The sequence below is a fragment of the Bidens hawaiensis genome, unplaced genomic scaffold (genome assembly GCF_021521415.1).
Source record: "Bidens hawaiensis isolate Kalapana, Puna unplaced genomic scaffold, B.hawaiensis_p1.1 tig00011343_1, whole genome shotgun sequence".
In the NCBI taxonomy this organism is placed as follows: domain Eukaryota; kingdom Viridiplantae; phylum Streptophyta; class Magnoliopsida; order Asterales; family Asteraceae; genus Bidens; species Bidens hawaiensis.
This window is the reverse complement of record NW_027491883.1, coordinates 668,622-683,950: the sequence shown is the minus strand read 5'-3', so window position 1 is coordinate 683,950 and position 15,329 is coordinate 668,622. Positions and strand designations below refer to the sequence as shown.

Below are 15,329 nucleotides of genomic sequence, written 5' to 3'. Positions count from 1 at the left end.
TATCAATTTGGTTCATGTTAAAACGGGTCATTTTAAATAGGCATCAATTTCGGGTCAAACCGGGTCATTTAATAGGTATCAATTTGTTTAGGGTCAAATCGGGCCAATTTAGAAAGGTATCAATTTGTTTTGGGTCAAACCGTGTCATTTTAAACAAGGTATAATTTTGTTTCGAGATAGAACGGGTCATTAAATAGGTATCGACTGGTTTGGGTCAAAACGGGTCATTTTAGAAGTTACGACATGAGGGCGGAGTGACGTTGAGGCTCAAGAGTATTGAAAGGATGCAAGTGTATGCGTCTATGGAGAATTTTTGAGTTACATTTATCAAACGGGTCCAAAGGGTATTTACTGTACGTAACATCTTCTAAATCGTTTAATGAACAGATTCATAATGACACTTACTTTATAGTGATAGAGATCTTGGGATAGTTGTTAATGTCAACCCAACTCGAATTGTTACTTGACTACAATTTTCCATCTCTATTAAAATCATTCAATTTCTACAACATAAGTACATGGATTTTATTTTTTATATGTTCATTTACAACAAAAAAATTCATAGTCTTTTTTTTTAGCAATTTTCTCCTTGTGTGTGCAATGTGTTGAAGTCTCTAAACTTATTAAACTCTTCAAATATGCCTTGGAATCAGATAAACTGCCAAAATTATTAGTTTGAACAATAACATCTTTTAATTTCATTACCTTTTGTATCTTCTATAATATTTGTTGGTAGTATGAAGTTTGAGAAATCATAGTTATAGTCCATATTGTTTACTCCACATTACTAGGTATTAAAACATATACAAAGGCGCTCGGTAGTCATTATATCACATTAGATTTATACAAATCATTCAAAAACACTCATTGTCTCTCAATTCTTAAAAACATCTTTACAAATTCTTACATTTTCACGTCTACACCACTTTTTACCATAAATAAGCAATAAAAAGTTTAACCATTAAATACGCAAATAAAAATCTAAACACAAATAAGCAATAAGAAAACTAACCATAAGATAAAAAGTAAAAAATCCAACCATAAAATAAAAAATAAAAAATCTAGCCGTAAAACAAAAAATAAAAAATCTAACCATAAAATAAATATAGAAAATTTAACCAAATAATAATAATAATAAAATAGTTTAATAATTAAAATCTTAGGGTTAGAAATATAAAATCTGATGAAAGACACTTGTAAAGTAAAGAAATTACGCTTAGTAGTTATGGAAATAACAACTTGGTTCTATACGTCCATAAACTGATGCTGCTTTTCATCTACTAGAGTTACATCCCATTCATCTCCGGTATCTATCTATGAGTTTTTACCATTCTCTCGATTATCATTATTATCCTGGTAATTAACCATACTTATTATTAATTTAGTTTACCCCCAAGTCTCCGTTTGTTACTTTGAAATTCTGCTTACAAGTTTCATTTGACGCTTATTTATTTATTTCTGACCTGTTCCACGTTCAAATTACTAATCACTTGTAAATTGTAATTGTCACGCGTTTAAATTGACATTGATATCCTTCATCCATGAATATGTAATTGTGAAAATTTGCTATTACTTGGAGTTTTTGGTTTAAAAGACTCATATTTATATGGTTTATTTTATTTTATTTTATTTTTTATGTAACTGGTTTGATTATTGTTGCATAATAATCTCCATGTCTTTCACAACCATATTGCCATCTTTATTCGGTTCGTCTTCTCCCAGCCATTCACTAGACCAAAGAACATGATGTTCTAAACCAAAGAACATATATTGTAAGTTTCTTTTCTTACACCTTATGATTGGTTATATACTAATATACTATGATTGAAAAAGTGGGCAGGTCAGGTAACGCCTGAGATGTGTTTGGGTCATATTTAAAAAATTATCAATTTGGTCCATGTCAAAGCAGGTCATCTTAGAAAGGTATAAATTTGAATGCTCTTGTTATGCCTCTATGCTAGAGGTGGGCCATATAAATATTGGTTCGGGTGTAGGGATGAGCAAATGGTTTTATTGGTTACTGAGCTCATCCCTAGTCTGGTGGTTTGAGTAGTCCTTTACTGTCTGGACCACTTGCACAGAAAAAATCTGCTGGTAATAAGCACACTGCTCTTCGAGTGCTACCTGCATCCACAGTTGATGTGTATTACAAGCTATTTGTTTCTTATATTCAGATATTTTTCATCCGGACAAGTTTTTTAAGGTAATTTTTTGTATGGACATAATGCTATAATATACAAATTTGCACCCTGTTTCTAGAGATGATAGTATTGATTATTTGATAATGAATTAGTTGAAGGGGGGCTTGGGGATTGGTAGACGACCAACGCCTGTTATAAAGCATTATAGCTTTCAAACAACTCTATCCAGTGAAGTAGTACAATAAGAGATCGAGTGTTCCAGTCCAACCCAATTCGATTTGTTTTGGCCCGTTACCAGAGCCACTTGTTTAAATTTTGCCACTTCTCCATGCTTTTCATCCAAATTGGCTCGCTTATTCGTGTGTTCTATGTTGGTTAAAATCTGTAACAGTTTTCAGCCCCCTAGAGGTCATGAAGCTAACAATAAAAGATGCATTAAATGCCATGAAGCACATGTTTGACAAGCAGCATGTAAGCTTAACTTAGAAAAAGCTTCCTTTTAAGTAATTTTATTAAAAATTGAATTTAAAGTTCTCTCAAAATCAGAAAGATTGAAGGTAGACTTTAAACAAGTAATGTGGTTTCCACTCTGAGGTGGCGTTTGGTACACATGAATGACAAGTGGAATGAAATGGATTATTATGATGAAATGAAAAAAATGGATGTTTGGTTGGTCAATAGAATGAAATTAACGGTTACATAACGAATCTCATTCCATTAAAACCATTTCTTCTCACCTTTTTTTTTTAATTCCATTACTCTTTCACCTTATTTTCTTTACACCACCATCTGATCGCCACCGCCACCGACACCACATGACTGCTGCGACAAGCACCACTTTTACCTGTATGTCATCCATATTGGCTGGATTATTCTCATGTTGTATTTTTGGTTAAAATCAAAGAGTTCTCAGCCCCTTGGAGCTAACTAAAGCTGAAACAGGCAAAACAAGAACTGTCATGAAGCACATGTTTGAAAAGCATGTAAGCTTCATTTAGAACAAGCTGCTTTTTTAAGTAAATTTTTTAGAGGACTCCAAATCAGAAAGATAAAAGGTAGGCTTTAACAAGTAAATCTGTTTCCACTCTAACATAAGAGTTCTAAAAAATATCAAGTTTTTAAGAGGAAAATAATGACAAATGCGCCCAGTTAGCCACCATATTAGATTTCTAATAATCCTTTAAAAACACTAGTTTTCTCTCCATCCATACAAACATCCTAAAAAATCCTTGCATCATAAACCTATTGGAAGGCTAAGAAAGATGAGGAAAAAAAACTGTTATTGAGAAGCTAAGAGCATGCTTGGGATTGAGTTTGAAAACACCTTATTAACTTATTGAACAATCTATGCTTTAGTTATATTTCCTTTGTGCCTTAACAAATATAATGCAATTGTCATATTTGCTTTGTACAAGGGATATAATGGTCCAAGTATTAATTTTGAAAGGTTTGACCTTTTTAGCACAAAAGACCAAAGTCGATTATGTGTTTTTTTAATAAAGATTTTGAGTTTTTTAGTCAAAATAGACAAAGTCACTATATGGTTCAATTTTGAAAGGTTTGACTCTTTAGTCTATATTGTTCACTTTACATCGTTAAGGATTTATTGAAACATATACAAAGGTGTCCTAGTTTGTCATCACATTAGATTTATACTAATCATTCAAAAACACTCATTCCTCGATCTCAATTCCTAAAAATGTCTTTACAAATTCTTACATTTCAAATCTACACCACCTGTTACACTTAAAGCAAAGCAAATTATTTTTTTTTTATCAAATTAATGAAATAAGCAAACCATAAATAAACAATAAAAAATTTTAACCATTAAGTAATCATATAAAAATATAACATAAATAAGCAATAAAAATTTTAACCATAAAATAAGCAATAAAAAAAATTTAACCATAAATAAGCGATAAAAAATTTAACCACAAAATAAAAGGTAAAAATCCAACCACAAAATAAAAGATAAAAATTGTGAGCATAAATTAAAGTATAAAAGATTTAGCCAAAAATAATTAAAAAAATGAAAAAGGTTACTCATTAAATAGGTTAATAGTTAAAGACAAAATGGCAAAACAGGTCCTTTATGTTTGCACGGTTTTTCAATAGACGTCCTTTAGCAAACTTAATGGCAGGAAACATCCTTTATATTTGAAAATTCTATCACGTTTTGTCCTTTAACCCTAACCCAGTTAAGTATTTTCGTTAAATTTGGTCATGTGCAGAGAGTTTTTAAATATATATATTTTTAGTTTTAAGTGCTAAATTAATTATGAAATTACAAATATACCCTCATGTGCTAAATTAATTGCACATGAGGGTATATTTGTAATTTCATAATTAATTTAGCACTTAAAACTAAAAATATATATATTTAAAAACTCTCTCTCCATCCATCCCTCTCTCTCTCCATCACCACCAATCCTTTCTTCATCTTGTCTCCATGAAACAACAAAACCACCACCACATCCACCGACCTCCATCTCCATTTGTAACTCTAACCACCACCCACCGCCAACAACTACATCCTTGTCTCAATACTCTACACCACACCACCACTCCGGTGACATTTACAGATTCGACAACGATGGAGGGTTTTTGAGACATGAACAGAGTGAACCCAAATGGCTAGGGTTCTCTTTTTTTCCGGCGACTAACACTTGGTTACAACCTCCCATAACCACCGCTGCACCCACCATCAGAATCCAAGGTTTGTTGACGAAATCGCCGTCCCAAACCACCGTTGCACCCACCATCTTTTCCAAACAACCACCGGTTGAAACAGTAGCAACATTTGATTAATTTCATTGATCAAACCATCAATTTCTCTCAACTCGACCGCCTCAACAAATATATATTGTTTTTTTTTGTTATTAAATAAAGATTTGTAATTACAAATATACCCTCATGTGCATTGCACATGACCAAATTTAACGAAAATACTTAACTGGGTTAGGGTTAAAGGACAAAACGTGATAGAGTTTTCAAATATAAAGGATGTTTCCTGCCATTAAGTTTGCTAAAGGACGTCTATTGAAAAACCGTGCAAATATAAAGGACCTGTTTTGCCATTTTGTCATAGTTAAAATAATATTAGGGTTAGAAAAATAAAATATGATGGAAGAACACGTAGTAACTAAAGTAGAGCGTAGAGCTCGATGCTGGTCCAGGCTTCACTACAACATCTGAAGGAGCTCCAATAACCGATCATGAGAAAGGGTTGGTTGGGTTTGGAACACATTTCATCTTTCTTTAGTTATAACTAACGGGTCATATATATGATTACCAACAATCTCATAAAAATCTCAGTTTAGAGTTGAGATTTTTATGCATTAAGTTTACACGCTGACTCGCTAAAACTTAATTGATTTTATCCGTTAGATAAAAGCACAACTCCTATAGAAATTGCCCTCCTCTAGTTTACATAATTATAATTGAATTTGTGGATGAACATATTCTAACTGTTTGTCTGATGGTATGTAACGCAGAATCTAGACGGCCTTTTTAGCTCATTGGTTGGCCATTGTCATTGAAATATTGGTTTGTGTATGTTCTTTTGGCCCATTAGCTAAAGGATGATAATGAGAAGTATATGACATTTATTTTAGCTGAATATGTTAAAATTTACTGAATTAACCAAAGCCCACCCATGACTGAGATCACTAAAACTGATTAACCAAAAACCAAACGGTGGCATTGCGCTTTTGTAGGCTTTGAGAATTTGAGTAAAATAACAATTTTGGCTAATCCAAGTGCAACAAGAACATTTCTAAGAACAGTGCATTGTGACAATTAAACAAAGTAAAACATGACCAATATGAGAGATTGCGAGGCGACCAACTGTTACCAACAATGATTTTCTCCTGACCATGACAACGAGCAACATCATAAACTACAGAAGAATAAGATCTCATATGAAAAGTGCCATTCGAGTCAGAAACCCGCAACCCGAACTACGCGAAGAAGACCCGAGTGACTAGTGAAATACTCCAAAACCCAGACTGATCATTAAACATAGGCTTAATTGGACATCTATAATAAGGTAGAGAAATTCTTATCTTTTATAGTTATAAACCCGTCAACGTGTTGTTTAACAAAGGGCAAACATCTTTTATCTAATGCTCAAGTATTTACTACGCGTTTGAATGTGAAAAGTTTGTGAGATTTAGATAATACTAATTACATTAGACCGAAAAATGAAAAACTTACAACTAAGTCGTTGTAGTATAGTGGTAAGTATTCCCGCCTGTCACGCGGGTGACCCGGGTTCGATCCCCGGCAACGGCGATATGCATTTTCTTTTTACATATTTTGGTGTAAATATTACCAAAGTTAAATCAAATTCCAGATGAACAGCATTGATAAAAGCAGTTCCGCAAGGTCGTCAGCGAATAATGATTATTTTAGTATCAAGAAATTTAAATGCAAGCCCTTTTTTAGCTCACTCTTTAGTCGTTAGTGTTCTTAGCATCTAGTATTGAGTCCTGACCATCACAGCTTGAGCTCATCTAAGTACTATCATAATAAGTGAAATCTCGTACTATTGGACCGTTCTAACACGAAGATAATAAACCATAGTAAATTCTCGATAAAACGAGGTAAAAACACTACACTTATTTCCTAAAATAAGATGAAATGTTATCAAGTCAAATGCTATCAATCAAGAACAAGCTTTGACTCAAAATCCCCAAAAATACAAATCCTTTTAAGACCACTTCCACCATTGACCTTACGTTGACTTCTCTTTTGAACAATTAATCTTCATCCATTTTCACTTCCTCTTTGGATTGAGTATAGATTTTTAGCTATTACTTTTTTTGGTTCACTTTTTTTTTCTCAAATTAACATTGATATCTTGATGGTTATTCATTATACATGGTCTTTTATATGTCCTTACTGTTATGAGAATTTAGTCAATTAATCTTCATTAATGTTCATCAGAGATCAGTCAATAATCATCAAGTATTTTATAACTTTGGTTTGCAGGTATGAATGTATGCGCGTCATACAACAAGCCTGCCATGGTTGTAGTCAACGACTCACTCGATTGGCAAGTTTTCTACTCCTCACCGAGTCAAACAAAACCGTTGACAAATAACGTTCCCCAAAGCTTGGAAAAACAACCTGGTACAGTTTTTTGAAACAAAGTTACATTCAACACTAACCCCCACAAAAGGATATGTTAAAAGCATAACATATTTAGATCATCATACAACAATGAGCTTTCCTTCATATTCTGGTTGTTTTGCGATTATAATGGCAGCAGCTGCCCCGGACGATATCCCCACCTGCACGCACTACATGTACAATAATAATGTAACCGATAAATCAAGAAATGTTCTATATGAAAGATGGTCATACCAGAAATAAAAACTTCATAACTGTAATTCATTTACTATTGTTTATAAAGAAATAAAAATTGCAGCTTAAATGCTTATGCTCACCATTATAACTTCATCAAGAATGCAGACATCCAAAACATCCGGTTTAACACCAGCACCAACTCCTTTTATCTTATGAGGTCCTTCATAATCCAAAACAAAAATAAAAATAATAAAGCAAGAAAATTTACCTGTCTTTTACACTGTAGCAGGGTTCCATAGCTTCCAACTTGGCAGCGATACGTGCACCACAACCGTCTACAATCTTTTTAAGATAAACCATAGGTGTGCTTCCTATCAACTGCATATTATGAGGGATAAAAAGCATCAGATTATGTCAAAAATCTGAATTAACGTGAAATTAACGCGTTCAAGATTGTTAAGGAATGGATATACTTCGGTAACGTCTTCTGCTATTCCAATGTTGGATCCCATGTTTCTTTGAGGTTACTGAATGATGAAACAACCATATACTCAGCTGCATAAAGGAATATGATATTTAAATTTCTAGTGTGGTTCTCATATTAGTTTCAGTATCAAGAAAGTCAAACGTAAGCAGCTACTAAGAAACCATAATGTCAAAGTCAAGAAGTCTGATTCGATAGACCAGATTAACTGTGTTATTCCTCGATCCAAATAGAGCATCAAAAAACCTTTTATTAAAAAAAATAAAACTCAACATAATGTGCTTAATACAATAATTAAAGTAACTAGTACATTCCCTTACCAGTTATAATATGGTTCTCATATTTGCCTCGTACTAGGGGTAAAATGGTCCATGTATAAATTTTGAAAGGTTTGACCGTTTAGTCAAAATTGACCAAAGTCAGATTATGGTTCACCCTTGATGTCGGCCGTTGCTTGATTCCCCATAAAAAACTTAGCATCACTAGCAGCCTCCTTAAAGGTGCTAAAGAGGGTCTTGTCACCACACACATGACGGGTCGCACCCGTATCAATAAACCATCCTTGCGGTTTGTCCCCCACAAGATTAATTTCTTCAATCATTGCCGAGAGCTCGGTGATCATTGCTACCAACGGTTCACCATTTTCATCCACCATATGTGCACGCTCACGCTTAGGCTTCTTGCATTGGTTCGCACGATGGCCATTCTCATTACAATTGTAACAAACACCTTGGAAGTTTGAAGATTGAAGTTTCTTTTTCACAACCTCCTTCTTCGGTCCAAGGTTCACCTTTCCCTTTCCCTTATTCATTTTACCCTTACCCTTATGCCCCCCTTAGAAGATTGTCCAAGTTCAACCATGTTGGCCTTAGCCATTGGCTCCACACGAGCTGATTTTTGAGCCGTTTTATTGTCTTCCTCAATTCGAAGACGAACAATTAATTCATCAATAGTCATCTCCTTTCGTTTGTGCTTAAGATAATTCTTAAACTCAACCCAACTAGGAGGCAACTTTCAATTATGGCTGCAACTTGGAACGTTTCACTAAGTGTCATACCCTCGGCATGAATTTCATGAAGTATAAATTGTAGTTCTTGGACTTGGGTGATCACAGTCATGGAGTCAACCATTTTAAAGTCCAAAAAACGGGCCACAACAAATTTTTTTGTTCCCGCATCTTCGGTTTTATACTTCTTGTCTAAAGACTCCCATAGTTCTTTGGCAGTCTTTATCCCACAATAGACGTTATACAATGGATCCGCCAAACCATTGAGCACGTAATTGCGACATAGAAATTCAGAATGTTTCCAAGGGTACAAAGCACTCACACTTTGGGCATCATCTTGGGCAGTGGGTATGGGGGCTGTTTTCTTCAAGAACTGTGCTAAGTTCAAGGTTGTCAAGTAGAAAAACATTTTCTGCTGCCACCTCTTAAAGTGGACACCCGTGAACTTTTCGGGTTTTTCAGCATGGTTAGCCATTGTGGTCGCTCCCACATTGGCTGGGGTGGTCAAATAGACAGCAGGGGTAGCATTAGAAGTGTTTGGGGTTGGTCATGTCATTCTTGCACACAGAAAACAGACCAAGTTAGTAACTTAGAAAAAAAAATTCAGAAAATTTTGAAATTTGCCTGATAAATTTATCCCGTGCGAGATAGCTTTATCTCGTGCGAGATAACAAAACCAGCCCAAAATAGGAGCCTTTTCTGATTTCAGAATGCTAAGCCAAGAACGAATCTGTCTAAGTCCAAGTTTGAAGATCCAATTCTTGATTCTGAGACCAAAACAGAAAAGAAAAACTGTTTTTAAAACATATACTATTTTGAAACAAAACTGGTTTGGATCAAAATAGAATAGTTTCTGAAAATTTAAACAAAGTTTTCACGATAAGCTATCTCGTGCTAGATAGCCAAAACAGCCCAAAAAGGAGCCTTTTCTAATTTCAGAATGTTAAGCCAAAAACGAATCTGTCTAAGTCCAACTTTGAAGATCCGATTCTTGATTCCGAGACCATAACAGAAAAGAAAAAAACTGTTTTTAAAACATATGCTATTTTGAAACAAAACTGGTTTGGATCAAAACAGAATAGTTTCTGAAAATTTAAGCAAAGTTTTCATGAAACGGTTTTAAAAATATTGTTTTAAGATTGTAGGAACCGAATTCGTGAATTGAGTAAATAAACAGAAAATTAACAAACAGTTTTATTACTCATACAATACAGTACAAGAATCTGAATGCAATACAGAATCAAAGAAATAAACCAAATACAATACGAAAAAAAAATATATAAACGGTTTGGCTGAGGATCGTGTTGAACACGGGGCCCTTAAAACAATATTTCGAGTCTCCCAAGAGAACTCGTTGTTTCCCAGGGTAGTTAACCGTAAACCTGAAAAAGGTTCGAATAAAAGAAACCAGAAATGTAGAAGAAGAAGAAGAAGTTGGAAAAACCTTGCAACAATGCTTGTGTTGTGTGTAAGGTTTGGTGTGTGTTGCAACTTAGTTTACCTCTCTATTTATAGAGGAAAAACAAGACACAAGTTTTTCATCCCAACAATGTGGGATACACCACTATAGTATTTTCTTTCAAATACACACAATCACACATCGATATCTCATTCATCAATGTCTATTAGTGTGCATTTGTTGTGTCATAACAACCTACTAATGCACACGTAACAAATTTTCCAACACTTAACTAATTCATCCTAACAGATATATATATTATCATAAGCACCTGGTGTAAAAGATGGATCATTTACTGTTCTTTGGCTTAAGACATGATTTTCTTCATTTAGAGGAAAAGCAGACCGTGAATGGTCCTGAGAAGAGGAACCGAATGAAGATGACATGATGTTTGTGTAAGACATATTATGCAAAAGAAAGATGTGCCTGCATGCAACAAAATATAAACAAATAATCAATTTCACAAGATGAAAGTACAATGCATGCTTAAGTACAATAATAATATTATTAATTATCACACAATTACATATTCATCCATAAACGAACTCTGTGACTTAAATTCGAACTATAAATCATCCACACTTACTTACGATTAACAAGTGAAATTTGCATCAAACGTTGAAACCTTTAATTAAGCAGCTAAGAAGTTTAAACTCATGAGTATGGTTTTAAGAATGAACAATATAATTACCGGAGAGAATGGTGAAGACGCAATAATTAATCGGAGGAAATTATTTGCATGTAATTAACTCCACAGGAAACGCAGCAGCAATTTATGGAAGTATATGATCAGAAGCAGAAAACCATGTTGCTTCCATATCTACTATGGATGACTACTTTTACTTACTACGTGTTCTTCCATCAGATTTTATTTTTCTAACCCTAATATTATTTTAACTATTAACCTATTTAATGAGTAATTTTTTTTCATTTTTTGGCTAAATCTTTTATACTTTAATTTATGCTCAGATTTTTTATCTTTTATTTTGTGGTTGGATTTTTTACCTTTTATTTTATGGTTAAATTTTCTATCGCTTATTTATGGTTAAATTTTTTTATTGCTTACTTATGTTAACTTTTTATCTGTTTACTTTATGGTAAAAAAAATTATTACTTATTTATTGCCTGCTTATTTCATTAATTTGGTACATAAAAAATAATTTGCTTTAAGCGTAAAAAGTGGTGTATATGTTGAAATGTAAGAATTTGTAAAGATGTTTATAGGAATTGAGAGGAATGAGTGTTTTTAAATGATTAGTAGAAATCTAATGTGATGACTAACCAGGACATCTTTGTATATGTTTCAATAAATCCTTAGCAATATGAATTGAACAATATGGACAAAAAGAGTCAAACCTTTGTCTATTTTGACTAAAAAACTCAAACACATAATTTGACTTTGGTCTTTTATGGCTAAAACGGTCAAACGTTTCAAAATTAATACCCGGACCATTATACCCCTATCCCCTGGTACAAAGCAAATATGACAAGCACATTATAATTGTTAAGGCACAAAGGAAATATAACTAGAGCATAGATTATTCAAATTACAAAACACTTGGTTCAAAATACATAATAGTTGGTTCAAAAGCGTACATTCAAAATACTTGACTCATTCAAAATGAACTTAAAACATAGTCTCCAACTTAACACAAAGCCATTTAATTAGTTGCGGATGATGATGTTGTTTGTTTTTGACCCGTATTTTTTGTTGCGACCCTTTACTCCCCACATGTTGCACAAGTCATAATCTTCCCTTTCCTACTTAGCTTTCACCGCTTCACCATTCCATCTTCTTTCTCAATAACAACTTTTTCCTCATCTTACTTGGCCTTCCAATAGGTTTATGCTGCAAAAGGTCCGTAAGGATGTTTATATGGATGGAGAGAAAAATGAGTGTTTTTAAAGGATTATTAGAAATCTAATATGGTGGCTAATCGGGCGTGTTTGTGAGTGTTTTTAACCCTTACCAACACTGAGTGAACAATATGCACTGTAGCCATGATGTCTCACACTTTATGATTAGCTCCAGGGGGCTGAGAACTGCAATTACAATTTGACCGTTTTGACCTGTTACTCAACCCATTCCAGCCCACCCATTCGACAACCTCTATCAAAAATTCAAAACAAGATACCCTGTAAAAAAATCAGCAATTATAAGGCTTGGAAAACACAAGTTCAATAGAGATGGAAAATTTGGAGTTAAGTAAGAAGATTGAGGTCAAAAGAAGTAAATTATACAGTTTGGTTGGGTTGACTTTAAAAACTAGCCCAAGATCTCTGTCATTAGTAAGTGTCATTATGAATCTGTTTACTAAACCGATTTTTTTAAAAAAATTACCTATTGTAAATACCCTTTGGACCCGTTTGACAAATGTAACTCAAATAGATCGATTCAAAAGTAAATGGGTCAGATTTGCAGACTCTAGTACTTTATAATAACATGACATGAGAAGCTGGTACCTCTTTGACAATAAACTTCAACACGTTACTCACTCGTATGAAAGAGTTTTTAAAAGGCATCCATCATTAAGGTGAAAGATATTTTACCTTTTTATAATATATAACTTACTTAGAAAGTAGCTATCTAGTATTATGCTTGTCAAATATAGCATTTACTGCAATTTCTGTTTCGGATTCAGTTAGCTCCATGGGGACTGTTAGTTTGTTAAGATTTGAACCATTGAACCAACACTGAAAAACACTGTAACAAGCCGCAATAAGTGGCAAAATGGGCGGTTCTGACCACGCTTAAAAGTTAAAAGTTGACCATTTTGACTGATTACTCAACCCACCCGACTAGGGATGAGCTAGTACCCAATAAAACCATTTGCTCATCCCTACACCCGAACCAATATTTAAATGGCCCACCTCTAGCAAAGAGGCAAAACAAGAGCATTCAAATTTATACCTTTTTAAGTTTACCTGCTTTGACATGGACCAAACTGATAATTTTTATAAAAAATTTGGCCCAAACACATCACGGCAGTTACCCGACCTGCCCGCTTTTTCAATCATAGTATATAACCAATCACAAGGTGTAAGAAACTTACAATATATGTTCTTTGGTCTAGTGAATAATCCGGAGAAGACGAACTGAATAAATATGGCGGCATGGTTGTGAAAGATAGGGAGATTATTATGCAACAATAATCAAACCAATTACATTAAAAAATAAAAAGGCCTATTGGATTTTAATAATTATGAGTCTTTTAAACCAAAAACTCCAACTAATAGCAAATTTTCACAATTATATATTCATGGATGTAGGATATCGATGTCCAATTAAACGCATAATGATTACAATTTACAAGTGATTAGTAGTAATTTGAACGTGGAACAGAAATAAATATATAAGCGTCAAATGAAACTTGTAAGCAGAATTTGAAAGGAAGAAACGGAGCCTTGGGGGTAAACAATAATAAGTATGGTTGATAATAATAATAATAATAATAACTAGATGACCCCGGCGCGTTGCGCCGAGTCTGTTGAGCTGTACATTTTGTATCCTTTGTAGTGGGTTTTTACAAAAGCGTTAGGTCATTATATTTAGAATAATATTTACATATTTTGCCTCCTGTACATACAAAAGATGTTCACTTCATGGCGATTTCAAAACCCGATTGCGTTTGAGGTGGATCACAAAAACCTTTCTTCAAACCAATCTCATCTGGATCTCTTCCTGACACGCTTACACCTGCAAAATGCGTTTATTGCTTAGTTATCCAATGGATCGTTGATTTGCTATATATGTTGAAATTTTATACTTGGTCCCTAAAATGTGAGTTTTCTTTTTGTTAGAATTGCACAACTCTATTTTGTGATTGCTAGTGCAGCATGTGGTGTATTAACTGGGCCTGCTATGGTGTATTAACGAGCAGGGTCGTCGGAGATATAGGCTGCCGGAGAAACAAGGTCGTTGGAGCCCATTCCGGCCGCCGGAGGTGCGCCGGAAAAACGCATCAGGGAGAGAGAGACGAGGAGGGAGTGAGTGAGAGAGAGATGACGTCGAGAGAGAGAGAGGGGGGCAGAGAGAGAGGGAGGCGGTGAGAGAGAGAGAGAGAGAGAAAGAGGGAGAGACGCGAAGAGAGAAGAGAGAGAGGGCCGAGAGTGAGAGAGTGAGAGGAGGCACGACGGCCGGAGTGCCGTCACCGGAGATCCGGGGTCGCCGGAAAAACGGCAGGGGGTGGGGTGGCCGGAAAATCGTGTGGAGAAAGGGAGGTGGTGGTGGTGCGTCGGAGGTACAGGGGGAAGGGGTGTTGCGGCGGTGGTGGGGTGGCTGAGATGGTGGTGGTGGCCGGCAAAGGTGGTGCTCGCCGGAAAACGGAAATCGGCGCCGGAAATTTGGAGAAGAAGATGGGGGCGGCTAGATGAAATAGTTTAGGTTTAGGGTTTTATACTTATATATGCATAACGCATATTTACAAAATGGCCCTCCAAGTTTCAATAAATGTTTAAAACGAGTTAAAAGGTTTCTACAGCTTATAACTAGTTTTACGAAAATCATTTTAAACCCTCTATGTTTTCTTAACGACACTATAATATGACGAACATCGTTTTATGTTCGAGGTATATAATAATATTATACAATAATTAAATAAGGTTTTAAAAGTATTGAGTCGGGTTTACAATATGACAGTTTACAAAACGAATATAAATCGAGACCAAAATTTGACGAATGTCACTGTATCCCCAACTTTTTGAAAATTTCGTCCCGAAATTAAAATAAACTTAAAGAAAAGGTAATTATTAACGAATATTGTCCTTTGTAAGATAGTTGCATGAACAAATTTTTAAGCAAAGAATAACGTCAAACTCTAGCATGACTCGAAAAACGCTACAAATGAGAAACATGATAAAAACACTTATATATAGGATGTACCGGCGGCGTATCCACCATGCCTTTATCACGATTCACATTTCCATCGT

At 34.6% G+C, this 15,329-nt stretch overlaps 1 non-coding gene across 1 annotated transcript; it reads left to right on the top strand.

Moving 5' to 3' along the window:
- Positions 1–6,362: 6,362 nt before the first annotated feature.
- TRNAD-GUC (transfer RNA aspartic acid (anticodon GUC)) lies at positions 6,363–6,434 on the top strand. The gene has a single exon. It is a non-coding gene; the product is annotated as a tRNA-Asp (tRNA).
- The last annotated feature ends 8,895 nt before the right edge of the window (positions 6,435–15,329 follow it).